Below are 17,255 nucleotides of genomic sequence, written 5' to 3'. Positions count from 1 at the left end.
TAGAGTTTCAGTACCCTTTCCCGATAAAGTGCCAGAGCTTTCAATGTCTATTCCCAGGACACTTGTGGAGGAGACTTGCAGTTTGCTATGCTGGTTACAAAAAGCTGGCTGCTAAAGAGGTAGGAAATGGAGAGCTTAGGGTTAAATTTAAAATTTATCCAAATACGTGGAAGGAAGAAAGCTGCCATCATCTTGCTACTCACATAACTCATCTTTTCCAATTGCTGAGACTGATTTTAATCCCAGTTGTGGTCTGTATTTGTACACGTTGTTTTTTACCAAGCGACTGATAAAATTTTGTCTCAGCATCATACTGTAAATCAAACTTTAAACCCATATGACCTGATATGATGGCTAATTTTTGTCTGGAAGCAAAATATCCACCCTAGCATTTACATTTTTTGAGTACAGACTATGACATTTCACTTATTTCCCTCTCCACCCGTATGCTTGCTGCTTTACTCGTTCTGTATATGTATTTAAGGGGTTTTGATGACTCTCTGTGGAGTTAACTGGTGCACCTTGTGTTTATTAGGGTAAATGTTTTTTCAGTAATAATCTTGAATATTAGTAATGAATTAATAACTTCTGCTTGTGACTTACTACATTTGTGGTCTGAATCATTCCTAGTGTGGCATCATGGCATGGTATTTAGACAAAGCCTTTTCATGAGGGAAATTTGGTCTCTGTCTGCCTTCGAGTTTGGGCTGGTTGTGGGCAGAGCTGTGGTAACAAATTCCTGGTCTGTCCAGCTCTAAGTCCATAGGTTGTCCATAATTTAAATCTGTGGCTGCAGCAGGTTGAGGGGACACGTGAAAACAACTGTCTCAGCACGCACACTATAACCTGGATGCCTTAGGAATGATGCCTTAAGTTTTAGCTTTCATGTTTTTCAGACTCTGTGCTGCCTAGGGATGCAGTTCTGAGCCTGGTATTAAGTGCCAGTAAGCTCTCTTCACAGAGTGGGGAGACAAAACAAATCCTTTTCCTGCTGAGGACCAAGGACAACTTTCAGGCCCAAAAGCACAAACAACAGTGGACTGAAGGGAGAAACAAGGATGAGACCTCACAGCCTGAGTGGACAATTAAATCTCAGTATGCCAATGGACCAAAACTTACGGAAGTGTAAGACCTCGTGACCGGACATCCATTTTTGCGACCATTTTTAGTCCCCCTTGGGTGTAGCCCTGGTCAGGCTCTTGTCCGGCCTGAGGTGTGTCCTAGAGGCCTTTCAGTCAATAACTTCTTTATTCTCTAGCTCTGCCCAGTCTCTGTTTCAGGTCAGCCTTTCCAAGGCATCACCTGCTTGATTTACTGTAATCTGCTGTTGGATGTGATCCCCCGATGTATATCCCTTGGCCGGTCACGTCTGTGTTGCATTTCAGGCTCTGGGGCTACTGTGGAGACCAGCAGTTCTACAGTGGGTTTGCGTGAACTAGAAAACAGAACTGCATTTGGTGTGGAATATGCAACAAGTTGCTTTTCTGCTAGAATATATTAAGTCTCTGTTTTGAGGATTTTCAGTTGGTTGCAGATTTATTGTGAAGCAGTATAATGTACTTAAACATTATGGCCAGGAGAGGAGGGGACTTCTTGGTTTTGGGGTCAGTGCATAAAGTCTTTGTGGCAGGATTCTGGAGCAGCGTTGATAGCAGGATTGCCATGCAAGTCTGTATTCTGTTTATGCAATCTGTAGTTCTGCTGGATGAAGGGGTGTCAAGATACAGCAGTTATCTCATAAGGAGCAGCAGGAAAGGTGGTACTTAAGTTCTGCTGTTTTCAGGCTTCTTGTGCTGTGTCTCATTCTGACCAAGGCACCTGTAGAGCCGGATGGATTAATTCCTAAACCTTGCCCTGTGCAGCCCTTGAGAAACAAATGTGTAGTATGGGGAAATAGTGGCCAGAACATGAGTTTTAAGGACCGTTTTCTATTGAACAAATTAGATGAAAGTAGGGTGGTTTCTTTTCTGTGCCTGGGAGGGACAACTTAAATGCTGTCACTGGCTGCCTGGAAGGCAGTTGTGCCCTTCTGGTCCATTGTGGCTGGCTGAGTACAAGCTCAGGCAGTACTTAAAATGCAATCCTCCTAGGATTGCCAGCGTTAAGGCGCCAGGGCACAGTTCTACAACAGTGATCTGCAAAATGTCTGCTTGTGCACTTCATTCTGGCCTGTGTGGCTCCCGAGACAGTTCGTTGTCTATCAGAGCTGGATGTTTTCTCCCTGTTCCAAAAATGTGGTTACAAATGCTGTGTTTCTGGCTTATTACTTTGAACATTTTTTCTGCCAGCTCACAGGGCTTCCTTTTCCACCACCCAAGTGCAAAACACTCGTCTCTGTTGTCAGCTCTTCATAGCCTACCCCGGCCCTGTGTATCCTGTCCTGTGCAGCACAGAGACATCACCCCCCATCTGCTCTGTCAGCCCTGAGTCTTCATTTGCCATGCAGTTCTGAAAAACCTCCTTCATGTTTTCTTCCGTGTCACATCTGGCAAGAGGAGCTCTACTTAAAGGTCACCAAAACTGACAACTTTTCTCATTCTCAGTCCTCCCATAGCACTCTGCTGTGCCAGCAGCGAGCTGGGAGATGAGGAGACAGCTGCTGCATGGGGAGTACCTGCAAAGCTCGAGGGAGAAGCTGCTGAGTGACAGAACTGCCCGCATCTCCGTTTCTTTGCCCGTGCCAGTGCTCTGTTGCTGCCCAGGGAGGACTGGGGTGTGGAAGCTGGGAGAGCACTGCCTGCTGGGCTGGCCTGGTCCCTGCTGAGCCGCTCTGCTCCAGCTCCACCAGCAGAGGCAAGGCTACCTCTGCGCAGCGCTCCTCAGCCTTAGGTGAGGGGTGCCCTCCTAAGGAGCTGTGCGTTGGGGGTGATGCCTTTGGGACAGGCTCCTTTGTGTCACCCTCACAGCTGTGTGAATCCTCCCAACTGACAAGTCCTTTAGGACAGGGACAGTGCCCCCTAACTTTGTGCCCACTAGATGCTTAGCAAAATACACAGGAATGCCTAATAATTCCTTCACTGTTTCCAATGCTGGTCAGTATAAACTTGTTTAAGGTCTGTCCTTCTTTCTTGCCGTGGAAATGTGCAGTGAAATTTATATTTTGCATAAGAGGGAGCACACATTCCTTCATCAATGAGAGGAATAGTGCTGGCTGTGGTTTCAGTACTAACAGCAACCGAAGCCCCTCCCAAAAGAGAATTTTTCTTTGTTCCACTCCCTTGGTAGACAATTTTATGGGCTTTTTGTCTCATTATGTTTTATTTACTCCAGTTGTTTGTATATATAAAGAGACTAAAGTAGAATTATTGAATGAAGTCCCCAGTGTTGAATCTTTGTGTTTCTCATGTATGGCTTCATATGGATTTTTTTTTTAATCTTTGTTTATAAGACACTGTATATTGTACCTCCTCCCAATGGTTGCACTCCCCTAGATGAGCTAGAATCTGCTCCTAATGCCTTTTCTGTAGCTGACTGTAATTCTGTTCTAATCTGGGAAATATTTTCTTTTTGTGTGGCCAAATGATACATGCAGCTGTGTTATTGATATATGTGCATCACAACTAAGGGTCTGATTGAGAATCTGCATGGGACCGTGAATCTTTCATTGATTTTTCCACAGGATTTGACTGTACCTCTAATTACCTATCGTTCTCGGTGGATCTGTGCTGCTCTGTTTACTTTGCTTGATGAGATAAGGATCATTCTGTTCCTTGGTGAGATATATTCCCAGGAGTCTTCCTTTTTTCCACCTGTACAGTGATCACTTTATATTTTAGCAGCCTGATGCTAGTAAGTGCTGCAGCATTAGCTGTGCCTTGGAGACAAAGCCACTGTAATACAGCCCTGATGTGCCCGTGGGTTTTACATGTTCCTCTCAGCCAGGGTGTAAATGAGCGACTGTGGCTGCCCTTAATATACATCAAAGCTCCCCCCATACTACGTTTGTGAAGGGATGACATGGCACTCTGTACTTTGCTTATCTTGCTCATCCCTTATGGTCCTCTCTTGTTAATCCCTAGTTGCTATAGTGAGTTTTCTCTGTGTTTCTCTTTGCCTTTTGTCCCACTGATATTTTTGCAGCTTCTTTTTGTGTATGTTTGGCCCTTCTATCCCCATTTTTTCCAGTGGTTTCTACTCTTGGCTATGTGGATGTCACTTTCTGTCTTACTCCTTGGTATTTCATGGCTTTTTTCATCTCGTGTGGCACTGGATAGGCAGCCAGTCCTCCTGTGTGGAGCTGAGCAGGTGCTTTGGGTGTGCGTGCAGCTAAACAAGGATCATCAGCTCAGTCTCCCTGACAGCAGGGAGGAAGATCACAGGAGCAGGATGTGTACCAGGATGGTTCCCTGATGTAGTCACAACTCAGGCATTTGGTTAGGTAAGTGTTCATGGGAGCAGACTGCAGCCTGGTGAGCCTGAGGAGCCGAGCAGCTAGACCAAAGCAAAGCTGTAGAACCAAGAGCCAGTGACATGTGCTTCGCACCAAGATTGCAAAGTCCTTGCTCCTGTTTTGAACACAGGCACTCAGTTTCTGCAGAATCTGAATTTTATCTGTAGCCCGCATTAATTTATTGCATTCATGTATTGAGCTGGCTGCGTTCAGTATGTCGATTCAATAGAGAGATGATTTAAAAACATGAAGTGTTCTGGAGAGAGATTAAACTGTTTCCTTGTTCAGTATTTCATATCTCTCTATCAGCCATGAAAATTGAAACTGCAAATATTAATAAATTAATTGACACATTTGCTGCTCTCATTGTAATGATACAGCCAATCCACAAGCAGTCATACGATGAGTCATATCTTCAGAAGCAGGAGAGTTTTTAAAATCATGACGTTATTTCATGGTATTGGGTTTTGTTTTGTATTTGTCTTCTGCTTTATGAACATTTAGGCTTATTACTACCAGGCTTCCTTCTTCAGTCACGAGGAGCAGAAACTTAGTTTGTCCTTTTTTCTTTTTTAATGACCTCAGCAGAGTAAATTCCCAAAACTTCCTCAAAGATCTTATTGCAATTTTTTGCCCTTGTTTGGCTATTTGTGTTGGAGGATTATTTTCCTAATGTTTTGATGGCTGTGTTAGAGCTGTAGTATTTTACTAGGGTCTGATACTAATAAATCACAATGGTGTTGTAAAAAATTACAGTAGCCAGATTTAAAAGCACTTTGAAGTGTTGTAGTTACTTTCAATACTGAGTGACCAGGTGATAAAATGATAGTTAAAATTTAAAATGAATCACTCCTGAATACAAAGTATTGCACCTAAAAAGAAAATAACCTTCTTCCCTTCCCTATCAAAAACCCCACAAAGTACATGAGAGTAGTGATGATGAGTCATACCCCAGCTAATGCTGCCTTGGGAAGGTTGCTCCTAATAAGTCTTGGGAAGAGTAAGCACCGTGTTCAGAGGTGATTAAAGAGGCAAATAAAATGAAAGATTTTTTTCTTCGGTGTGTGAATTCATCAATTTCTAGACTCGTCAGCCTGGAAAAGAGGTAAATTAGAGGTCGCAGGAGAAGGCTAATGAAATCATGAAGGAAGAAGAGAAGATAAATTAGGGAATAAATGTTCGCCTTCTCATAAATAAGGCATTAGAAACTATCCAATGAAATAAGTACTGGATATTAAGTAAATGAAAATATATTTTCCTGCGACATGGAACAGAGCTGTGGAACTTATTGCTACATCGTGTTGTTGAGTATAAAAGCATACACAGACTGGAGAGATTCATGGGCTGTAAAACAGAATCGTTCAACCCCAGCCTCTAGCTGAGGAGCCGTAAGCTGCTAATAGTCAGCTGGAACTCTTTAAGGAAGGGAAATGCACATCCTCTTCAAGGATGTACTTAGAGGAAGGTTATGCTGCCTTCTCCAACCTTCTGACTCCTACCATCTTCACTTCCATATTCTTGTGGGGCTGGTTTCTTGTGTTTGTGTGAGAGTCCGTATATCTGAACAGCTCAGAGTCACAGAAACACATTCCATTTTCCCTGTCTTCACATAAGCATGCACAGTTTTCCTGGAAAGCTTTTCTCCATAATTGGATTGCATCTGTGTTATTTCAGTGAAACGGGATCTTGGTGCAGATTACATCGTGCAAAAAATCCACAGCGCTGCACTGAGGAAAACCTCCACTAGTTGTCACTCGATCCCCATTTTAAAGCTGATTTCAAGACCATTTCGAGCTTCTTACTCTAAGGATAATGTCCTGGGCCCCAAATAACAAATATCCTGGGATAGGTTTTGCCATAGAGTCTCTCTACAATGTGGTGATAGGAGTAAGTTTAAATCCAGGAGACGGCAGCCCCTGCAAGTATTGTTCTGTGGGTTTTGGCTTTCTAAATAATTACCCTTAACAGGGCCTTGCCCAGGGTTGGAGCTGGTGAGGGGCATGGTGTGGGAACTGCTGTACACATTCTGCATGCCAGCCCCTCTCTCTGGAGAGGTGATGATCCCGATGGACACCTTTCCTCCAGGAGAAGCTACAGAGGAGTGAAAAGGGTATGAGGGTGCCAGGGCTGGCTTGTGATCAACATTTTCATGGGTTAGCAGGACTGAAAAGGATTGTGGCAAAAGGGTGCCAGCTGTGATGAAGAGGAAGGGGCTCAGTAGAGGTATTTTGCAGCTTATTCCTTGGATGGTTTTCTGTATCTGGTTCCACATCAAACAAGCACCTGGATTTTTTAACTGGAGAAAGGTGAACTCTTTCACAACTCCATGTTTTGCCTGTTCGTATTTCTTGGGTTCTTGCATTCAATGCCAGCATGATTTTGAGAAAAACAGTAAATTTCATAAACATTTGAAACATCTTTTTTTTCTTCTGTCTTTAGGTCCCTCTGCCACAGGTTTAGTTTTGGAGCTCATGTGTTTTACTGTTTGTGTTGAAGTAGCGTTGTGTTGAACAAATCATGTTCTGCACCAGTTGGTGCTTGATGCTGTGAAGTGAGGAGGGAAGAGCTGCTGCTTCTCGTGAAGAGTTTGTTGTCTGAGTAAATCACAAGAAAATGCAAACATGACACAATTCAGGCTTTTAATGTTTGCTATATTTGGGAGGTGGTAGTCAGTGATAGAGCCTAGGAGCAAGAGCAGTTAGGATGTGCTGCACCCTCTCCCACATGCTCATCCTGGAAGTACCAACCTGTGCTCTCCCATGTGTGCACCGCAGAGAACACGGAGCAAAGCATCCCGACTTGCTGTGGCTGGAAAGGCCTGACATTCTTCTTCCTACAAATCAATTGCTGTTTCCAGTCTCTCAGTGCTTGAGTAGAAGCAAAAGCTTGTTTAAAAGGGAAGAAAACCTCAACAACACCACCACCACCACAAAAACCCACCCCAACAACTAAAAATTGCCTCCCAAGCCCAGAGACAAAATCAAACCAACCCCCTCCCATTTTTCAGAATTTAAAGAGATCTGCTCTTTAGAGTAATGAAACGGTAAGAATTTGTTTTTCAAGCTCTTGTTCACTGTAATGGTGAAAGTGTTATCCTTAGTTACTGCTATAAAATTTAATAGAAAGTGTTCTGCAATACATTCTCCTTTTGAAATGAGTAAAGAAAATCAGCTCAAAATAAATTGCATTCAGGGCATTTCTTCCAGGTTAGAGAATGTTTCCTGCTCCAACTGCCCATTTCCTTTGAAATAATTATGATTTGGAAATGCTGTGAGCCCAGGCCACCAAAGTAAATGTCAATGGATCAAGGGTCTGTTTGAGATCAGTGGGCAGGGTGTTCATGCATTTATATCCCAGGACTTACTATGTTTAGTTTTTAGACTGAGAAAAGATGGGGATATTTATTTGCATGAAAAATGACTATCTTTTTATCTCTGTTATATCAGTCGATAATTTGATTGCTTTGTTGAAACTTTTATTACACATCTTTATCTAATATTTTCTTCATTCTTTAATTTTCTGAAAGCCATTCGAAAACCATGGAGATTAGGCAATCCCTTCCCCCACAGCCTACATTTTAAATGCAGGGGGAAATAATCAGAAACTTCTCATTGCTCTTGATTGCCTTTTAATTATTTTATGTTTTAATTAAGTCTCACCATTCCTCATTAAGGCTATTGTTCAGGAACTGTTTTAGTAATCCTGCACAAGCAGCATCTGTGAAAGCTTTCAGTAGCTGTTGCCTTGGTAAGGAGAATTTTACTTCTAAGAGCATGTAGCACATGATGAATTTTGGTGCCTTGTGTCACCTGGGGAAGCTGCGGTGCAAAAGACAGAACCCCAGATTTATAGAATGCCTGGGAAACAAATTCCTGAGGCTGGAGCAGCCTTTCCTGGAAATAGTGGTTGTACTAATAAAGTGACCATTTTCATGGTTTATGCAGCACAGTTCAGAATCTCTATTAGCCAATTTGATGGCATTCTCGATCCAAGCTTCTTTGCAATAAAATTAGAGGTGTCAGACAGTGACTTCTTAGGTGCTCACATCATTGTCTCCTGTGGTAGCAAAAAGTCTGAGGCAGGGATCAATGCGTGGGGAGGCATGAGACAGCTCACAGCTGCCTGCCTGCACGGTGTGGGAGGGGGAGCTGCTGCAGGGCCAGGGGTGTCAGTACTCCCTGTGACACCGGTGTAATGACACCTGCAGGGTCTCTCTCCTTCAGCTCAGTCACTGGCTCTTCAGCTGCTGCACAGAATTTCATTCTACCACTGCTAGACCTGGGGCTCCAGGGAGAAATTCCTGGGTCACTGTACGTGCTGAATTGAAAACTACAGAGCTGAGAGTAAGTCTGAACTGTAGCTGCTTAACTAAATTTAAAGCTTAGGGATCACTTGGAAGAGAAATTTGAGGAACAGTAAAATTTTCCAAACAAGGTCCGTGCCGGGGCAGTGCCTGGATAACTTGGTAGCAAGGTGAAAGAAGCCTGGGAAATTGCAGTAGCATTGCATGAGGTTTTATCAGTTTGTCCACTATACTGGATGTGTGTTTAGTTAGCAGATTTGCCAAATGAAAGTGCATCTTCATCTGCTGTAGTTAAACTCTCAGCAGAATGAGCCTCCATCTCTTCGGTTGACACCTGTAGAGCATCCTGCTTTTGCAAAAGTCAGTGTTAGCCATAAAACTCACATAGGTACCTCAGCTCAAGGGATTGCCATGAGCATGGTAGAATTTGAACACCTTATGGTGATCAGTCTCATGTGGGGTCACTCCTCTCTCTTGCCCAGAAAAGCTGAGATTATCTGCTGTCTTTGTATGTGTGTATGCAAAAAACACCAAGTAGTGTTGGTGTACACAACACTTCGGGGTTGAAGTTGTGTACAGCACTGTCTCAACCCCAATTGACATTTCGGGTATTCGGCTGTGAAGAAATGAGAGTCTGCCTATCAGTTCATCAGGGAATCTAGTAAATGAGGAACCACTGTAATTAAAATCTTACTGGTGTGAAATCCTACTGAAAATACTTAGCATCTGCCATGCAGCAATCCTTAAATACTTAACAAGCTTTTGACTTTCTTATGAGGAGGTAAACATCATCATCTCCCTTGTTCCAGAGCCTGGTATGCAGAAGAGTCAAGTGACTTTTCTTAGTCATATGCAGTGAATCAAAGCAGAGTTCTTTGATTAGGATTTTAACTTTAATGTTGGAGGTCCCCAAACATGCAGTCACAATTATTACAACCTGTAGAGCAAAGTTTTACTTATTGTAGGTGGAATATTAGTTTTAGGAACTTGTCAATCAAGGAGGGATCAAGTGATTTTTTTTCTGGAAGAAAGGGACACTCTTACAGTGTTGTGGAAGAAAAGGAGCTTTGGCTGTAAATCCATCTCTTTCTTGCACAGGGTGTGTTTGTGGTTTTTTTTTTTTTCCCCATCAGTGAAAGAGCAGAACTGCCTGGTTATTAAGGAAAGAAATATTTCCCTCAATCAAGAATATAAGGACACTTTGAAAAATACAGGTTAGAGCCTTATGTGGCATGTAAACTGTATCAACACACTTTATGAATTTTATGGTTTATTGTAGAAGCAGGATACTTGAAAGCAGATCAATAATAAAGTGTAGCCTGACCAAGATCTGGTAAAAAAAGGAGTTGAATAATTTCTGCACATTGTAAAATGTTTCAAGTGGAACGTAAAAGACTCCTTCCTTTCCTGGAAATGAAGTTGCATTTCACATGAGTTCCTGGAGACTGATAGCCAGAACCTGCCTTCACGCTTGCCAGAGGTGACAGGGCGGAAACGTGAGATGAATTTGAGGGTTGCACAGCCCAGGTATGTATTGTGAATAGACTCTGAGAGACTATAGGCAAACCTTGATGAGACTCAAGAGAGAAGAAAAATTATGAAAAAACTGAAAGAAATTTAAATTTAATCTTAACTGAAGTCTCTGCTACGTCAGTGTATTCTCACAGGCTTTTTTTGGGGCATCCTGCTTACCAACCTGTATCTGGAAAACCAAATCATGCTTAGAGAAGTGATCTGGAGTTCTGCTGTGATGAGTGTGTCTCTAATTCTGACTAAAACATGTAGTCAGAACAGCTGACAAAAACATGTATGGTGTTCCTTATTCTTAGCTCTAGGTTTACAAACCTCCAGTGCAACACCATTACAAGAGTCACAGAATTGCCAAATTTCAACATGAAGCTGGCTTTTTCTTCTACAAGAAAGCTGATGGTGAAGTCACTGACATAGGAGTTATTTCCAAGAGCGCATCTGCCTATTCCCAATTCTGCAGATTAAATAACGAGTCACATTCTGCAAGTATTAACTGAACAGGCTGCAAAATAAATACAAGCCAATAAAATTTGCTTATCTTCCAGCTGAAATGTAGCTGTGGAGGATGGCTGTGATATCCATTTTTGGTAATACAAGAAATAATATTGTATTTTGTTTATATATATATGTATATATAAATATAAGTAATAAAGTTTGAAGGGTAGAAAGAGGAATTGATAAGACTCTTCTGTGAAGCTTGAGGAAGATGTAAGCACAGCCCATATAGTACCTTTGTTATTATTTATAGATTTTTATTTAAAGGTTTCTAGGTGGATGAGTTCCAAGACTTCTGTTGTCCTTAAAGAGTTCAGTCTGGCAGTCAGCAAGTGTGTGGTGATGATTCATCAGGTGTAGTGAGCTCGAATAAATTTTTGACAGATGCAATTAAGCTGTGTGTCTTAGCAACATTTTTCTTAGCTACAGGTCAATGTACTCTCCATTTGTTCAGGGCTTTCTCTTAAGTGACAAATGGTGCAAGACAGCTGTTTTGGAAATAGGACTCATTCAGTGGCAGAGGTGAGAAAACACTTTTTATTGTGTATAATGGAAAGGCTAACACTGGGGTCCACACGGAGGGAGCTTTAGGAGGCACTACAGCTTTATAGTATGTGGGAGAGCCATAGGAAACCTTTTATTTGGGGAGGTGGTGTGGGGGGGAAATAATAATGAATCCTTTTTCCCTTAGTCCTTGATCTCTGGTAATAGAGAATGAAAGAGGTGTTCTTACAACATGTGATCATTTTATCAGGAATTTATTTCCTCTTTTGCTTAGTCTGTATGCATGCTGCCTGCTGGGAATTTAATTTGAGATGACTTCGTATCTCATGGTGGATTTCAAGTAGTTTTGTGCTCTTTTGTAACAGCCCTGCAGACCAATGTAAGTGTGCAGAAGATGGCAAGGAACAGAGGAATGCATGTCCTCCTGGAGCCTGTGTCTCAATAGAAATGTTCAGGAGTTAGCAATTGATGGATTGTTTTCAGTAATTCCTTTTGGAGCCATCCAAAATTACAAACCACAATTTGGTGTTGATAATTGGAATTACTTCAAGGAACTGTCATTAAAATGCTAAGCCTGTAGGAACTCTATTCATTGAGAAAGAAAAAATGCCAGATGTTTCAGGTATAGTAGATGTTGAGGAGAGATTAATTAATAATTTGTGTAAGTGTGTATTTTCTATGACTAAAGCTCACATACTGAGAAAAAGTGATTAAATCTTTTTATTAAGGGTTAGTGTAGAAAAGTTGTTGAAAAAGTGGTTAATGAGTTTTCACTGCAGTGTTAATGAATCACATAAGCATGGTAATAAGCATAGTGAATTCCAGCTTTTAAGGTGTCATTCACTGATTCCCACTTGTCCTGTAGTCTTTAGCTACTTATCTAAAAATCTATATGTATTTATATATGTTTGTGTATATATATATTTATATGTGTGTATAAAAATAAGGTAGTGCATCCTCCTAGATGTGGATTTGTAGAACAAAACAGTTCTAAAGGAGTCACGATGTGCTGGCCTGCACTGTCTGCTGAGACTGCTTGTGTGGCTGTAACCTGTGTGCACGGCAGCAGTGACAGTGTAGGTGTGGTGTTTTCAGAGTGGCACCTTGTGATGGCACTGCCCTGCTTCTCTGGGGACATTCACACAGCGTGTCCCTGCACACAGCCCAGGGGCTCATTCCTAGTGCAGGCCTTGCTACTCAACAGCTGATGCAAACAGCCATCTCTGGGACAGACCAGTTGCACTTTAACACAGAACTGCACATTCAGATGCTTAACTTCACCGCTTTTGGGGTGTTTTAATTTGAATTTTTCTTCTAGAATGTGAAGCATCCTCATTTCACGGTTGGCAGCTTTGTTTATTTTGTTAAATGTGGCATTTCCACTTACAGCTTTCACAGGCTGCTCAGCTCAAGAAATCTTCATGTTCTGCCTTCTGAGCCTTGGATGCTGCTCTTCAGTATGACTTGTCTCTGGTGTTGTCTGTGTGAGTTCATTTATTCTGTTAGTTAAAAAAGAATCAACTTTAGATTTTGATTTTCTGGAATTTCTCCATAATTCTGTTTAGAAATTGGCCCACCTTTCTTTTGATCCGTGTTTAAAATCAGTTGATGCAAAGAGATGTGGAAATAGCCATGTGGAGGGTAGAAGGCCAGTTTTCTCTGGCATTTGGAAATTTGTTGAAGATACTGCTTCCTGCTGACTTGGAGCAAAATCTAAAATTGTTGAGACTCCACAGATGAGAACTCCATAGCCTCACAAGTGTGTACAGGGAGAGATTTGACTTACAGTCTATTTCTTTTTTGTTTCACATTTCAAAACTGAAGTATTTCATTTAGATTCTGTCATCTGAAGTATAAATATAATACCCTTGGGGGAAGAAAAAGGATGGGATTTAAAATAAAGGAAAGTAATTTAAAAATGGAAACTTGAGCAAAACCCCTTTTCTTATGTAATCACTGTGGGGTTCTACAACATGTATCCTGGGTTGGTTGGTTGGTTGGTTGTGGGGTTGTTTGTTTGTTTGTTTTTTACTGTTGTCAGTGTTTATTTGATTTTATGAACACCAAGGTTTTGGTAGAAATGCTTGTGCTGAAGAATTGTGGATCTTTTGAAATACAGTGTTTTCCTGTTGTTGATGATGCATTACTGTGATGCACAGAGGCAGAATTTAGATTAGACCTTCATAGTCTGACTGGAATCCTCAAAATGGAGAACATTCCAATAGGGTTAGTGTATTTCAACACACAGAGCAGCTAATCCTGACCCAGTTAATGTCATTGACAAAACCACAGCCCAGCTGAGGATTTCATGTGAATTATTTAAGTTTTTGCTTTCTCTGTAAAGCTGGAGCTCTTTATTTTTGGGGCGCTTTGCGAAGTGACTTTGTGTTTGTTTAGACTTTGCTTTAAAAGGTGGTTTCTCACTTCTGTTATGTATCTTTGGTTGACTTCCCCATTCTGGTTTTTTTCCCGCTTTACTATAGAGCCCAAGTGTGTGTAAGTAGGGAGGAGGCAGGAAATGGTTTACAAATGAAAATGAAATGAAAATGAACACCCCACACAGGGCCACCAGCTTCATTCACTTCAACAGCCTCATGTCAGAGTTGAGAGTCTGAAGTCTCTCCAAAGGGGTCTGTCTCTACTACGGCACTTTCCAGCCCCACAAAAATATACTTATAAAACGAAACTACAACAATAACAACAAAACCTCACCTAAAAACCCCACCAAAATACGCAAACCCACAGCTTCTGGGTTTTGTCTCTGTAAGGTCAAACGCTCTGGACCAAATCTTTCACCCAAATCTAACCATTTCAGTGTCTTTAGAGTCTAAATGCTGAAAAAATATAATCAAGAAATCTGTTGTTTCTTATGGCTCATGTTGTATTTGTTCTTAAATAATTTTAACCTTATGATACCAGTAGAGGCTCTCTGGAAGAGAGTAGGCTCTCAACTTCCCAGAGGTTGCTTATAATAAATTACTTCAGTTTGCTTTTGAGACTTGTTTAGAAAACTTATGTTAGAAACATACTGCTAAATGGCATTCAGTGAGTTAAATGCAGTTACTGGCTCTTATTATCAGAGGCACAGTTATCTAGGAACAATTATGGGATGCCCGATTGTAACAGCATCTTGCATAATAATCCGTGGTTGCTCTCTGCAAATGACAGTTCCTTCCTGAAATGCGCCGTATCGTTTTGTAGCACTCACATCGGATCTTAATGGAAGTACAGGACAATGGGGCAGTGCTTACAGTTAACCCTAAGATGTTTGGGCAAACACCTGGACTGTACAAATACCCTGTAAACTGTAATTACACACCTATGCAATTGTGAGAACTGGGTGATTCTGCTGTCTCTTTGGCTTGAAGGCATTGTCGTGCCTGCCGTGACACGGCTTGACGGCTTTGTGCCCACTCAGGATCTCATTCCACTGTGCTCCCTACAAACACACTGGAAATGATGCTGAAGGATTTAGCATCTTGGTGGGCAAGATGGAAAGGAGCTATCAGTGTGCTCCTTTCAGCAACAGGATTCTAAAAATGGTAGGCTTGAGTCAGGTCTAAAGCGAACTGGCAGCTGGACCCAGCTCCAGGTCTCAGGCTGGGGGTCAAGGCTGCGTGTCCCTTGCACAGAGCTCCTGCCTGGTTAAAATATACATTTCCTTCATGTGTTGTTTCATTAGGTGTTTGCTTTTCCATCTTGTTACATAGCTTCTAAAAGTACTCAGCCAGATGGGCTGTTTGATTTGCTGGATATTTTGCTGTTTTATGTTTAGTTAAGTCAATACATGTCAATTTTTCATCTGTAAAGGAGAGCTAAAACTCTCCTATTTAATACAGTGCTGTAAGGATGAATTAGGAGGTTCATTTCTCTTTTGCTGTGTCAGGAAGAAAGTGAATATAGTTTAGAGAATAGAAAATAAGTATTTCGGATCCAATCTTTCCTTCTTCCTCTCTCCCCGTATTAAATATCTGTGTATCTGAACTTGTGGCTCATACCTACCCTTTTAGGATGTAAGCAACACATTTTAAATGCGTTACCTCTTTTGGATCGCACAGGGTAACACCTGCATATTTCAGCTTTCTCTGACCTTGTTTTGTAAGTGTAAGGATGTTGGTCTTTAGAGGCAACTTATTAATATGACTTCTTAATTATTGTGAGAATATTGGGCTTGATGTGTGACTTGAGATCAGGAGTCAGGCTGTAGTTCCCAAAGGGAAAAAACACAGTCTTGTGGTTAAGATCAAAGACTGTAGATCTTGCATTCAGTCCTATCTTTGCACATCCTTCAGTATCCCAAAGTCATTTAAGTGAGGGAGCTTAAATTTCCCTGTCTAGCCTAGGTGTTGTAAGAATAAATTAATTGACAGAGATGAGTCACTCGAAAATGCTCTGGGACTAGGGGTTATTTAAAAGCCTGAATTTATCACCGGGGCCAGACTTTTCTAAAGGGCTCAGCTTGGCTTGCAAGCTCGTGCCAGTAGTTGTCTTACCACTGTCATTTAGGATTTGTGTCACAGTTTTGCCTAGAAGCCCACATGGACATCAATAATGCATTACACAAAGGCTTATTATCCAGAAGTTCTTGCCCTAAAGTACTTGCAGTCAAGTCAGAGGCAATAAATGGTTATGAAGAACATAAGAGACTGGAGAGAATGTGGCAATGGAATACACTCTCTGCCTGTCTGTCTGCGAAGCTATGTATCTATGTATATATCTGTCTTTTGGCCTTTCTACCTGATGAGATCCCTGATGCCAGGAGGAGGCAGTGAATATTTTTAACATTGTGATTGTAGCTTTAAAGGGGGGAGGAATCTCTAGGGCATCATTTTAAACAAGTGTAAGTGGGAGAGGTAGAGGTTTCAGTAGCAAATTTCCGTGCAAGATCATTGCCAGATTAGTGTGCAGAGACCGGTCCATCTGTGCCCTGCAAGGTATATTTCTGCCCTAAATTGAATTATTTTAGCTGTCAGCAAATGCTTGATAACATAGTGATCTGTGCTTGGGAGATTCACTCTTTATATTAGTGTTGTATTGCATTCAGTGTTGAGGCTAGACAGAGCCACTCATCTTTACCTCATGGTCCCACGTGGACTCACTTAGCTTAGTCATGAGTGGGCAATTAAATAACAAGAGAGACCTTGTCAGCTCCAGGCATTAATATAAATCTTGATGCTTGTAATACATTTACATGGCTCCCCCAGGTCTATCTGGACTTATAATCATCTCTCTTATTCACAGATCTTCTGGGATATTGACTGCTCGCTTTTGCTTTGTAGTTCTCTGAATCAGGATTTGGCCCAGGAGATAACCAGCAGTAAGTTTTTCTGACAGGCACTCAGTGAGTATAAACACTTGCCCACTTTGGTGTGCACAGGCATTGCCTCAAGTAATACTCAACACTTTTCTGGGGAAGCAGGGGCTCCTGGTTAGCAGGCAGCAGATTGATTTCACTCTCCAATTTCTCTTGTTCAAATGGATTTTACCTTTAAATAGCTTGGAGATTTCAGTGCCTCATGGCTGATACAAGCCCTTCATAAACAGATCTGGTGATCTTTTTATTTAGAAGGTGCACATATCTGCATCATAAAGCCCTGAATGAATGAGGGGTCAGTGTCTACCACAGGGATGTCATTAAGTGCTTCTTCCTAGTTTCCTTACCCTAATCACCTGGAGATGCGTTAAGGATATAAGTAGTGGTGTTGTGAGCCTAAAGCAGGCGTGATCCACTAGTTAAGATGGCTCATGTTATGTAAAAGCCTTTGCTGATGATCTTGTGGAAGTTCCATGACCTGAATGAGGCAAGGATTTTGATTTACCCTGGGGGAACATCTTGGAGAAGGAAAGGCAATCTCCAGACATGCTGGAACAGAATAGCAAAAAGATGCTGTTTGTGCTCTGTTTTTCTCAACAAACAGCAGTTTTCTATATTCGGGTTGGTGAGCTACTGCCTGTAAACATCAGTAAAGTGTCTGTAAAATCATGCAGAAGCAGCGAAGGGTGCATGGCTGGAGTCTGGTATTTGTTGGTTTT

General features: G+C 41.7%; 1 protein-coding gene across 11 annotated transcripts in view; it reads left to right on the top strand.

The window, feature by feature from the left end:
- TSPAN4 (tetraspanin 4) overlaps positions 1 to 17,255 on the top strand; it is a 415,251-nt gene that overhangs the window by 83,225 nt on the left and 314,771 nt on the right. The window contains exon 3 of one of the 11 annotated variants that reach the window (XR_010080525.1): positions 16,464 to 16,563. The exons of 9 other annotated variants lie outside the window; for them this stretch is intronic. The gene's annotated coding sequence lies outside the window, so the exon portion shown is untranslated. Of the gene's footprint in view, positions 1 to 16,463; positions 16,564 to 17,255 lie in introns of those variants that run through there. One more of the 11 variants, XM_063398235.1, reaches the window with a different exon arrangement.

Source organism: Prinia subflava, chromosome 5 (genome assembly GCF_021018805.1).
Source record: "Prinia subflava isolate CZ2003 ecotype Zambia chromosome 5, Cam_Psub_1.2, whole genome shotgun sequence".
Taxonomy (NCBI): Eukaryota; Metazoa; Chordata; class Aves; order Passeriformes; family Cisticolidae; genus Prinia; species Prinia subflava.
The sequence above is the reverse complement of the archived record's forward strand: the minus strand, read 5'-3'. Positions and strand labels throughout refer to the sequence as shown.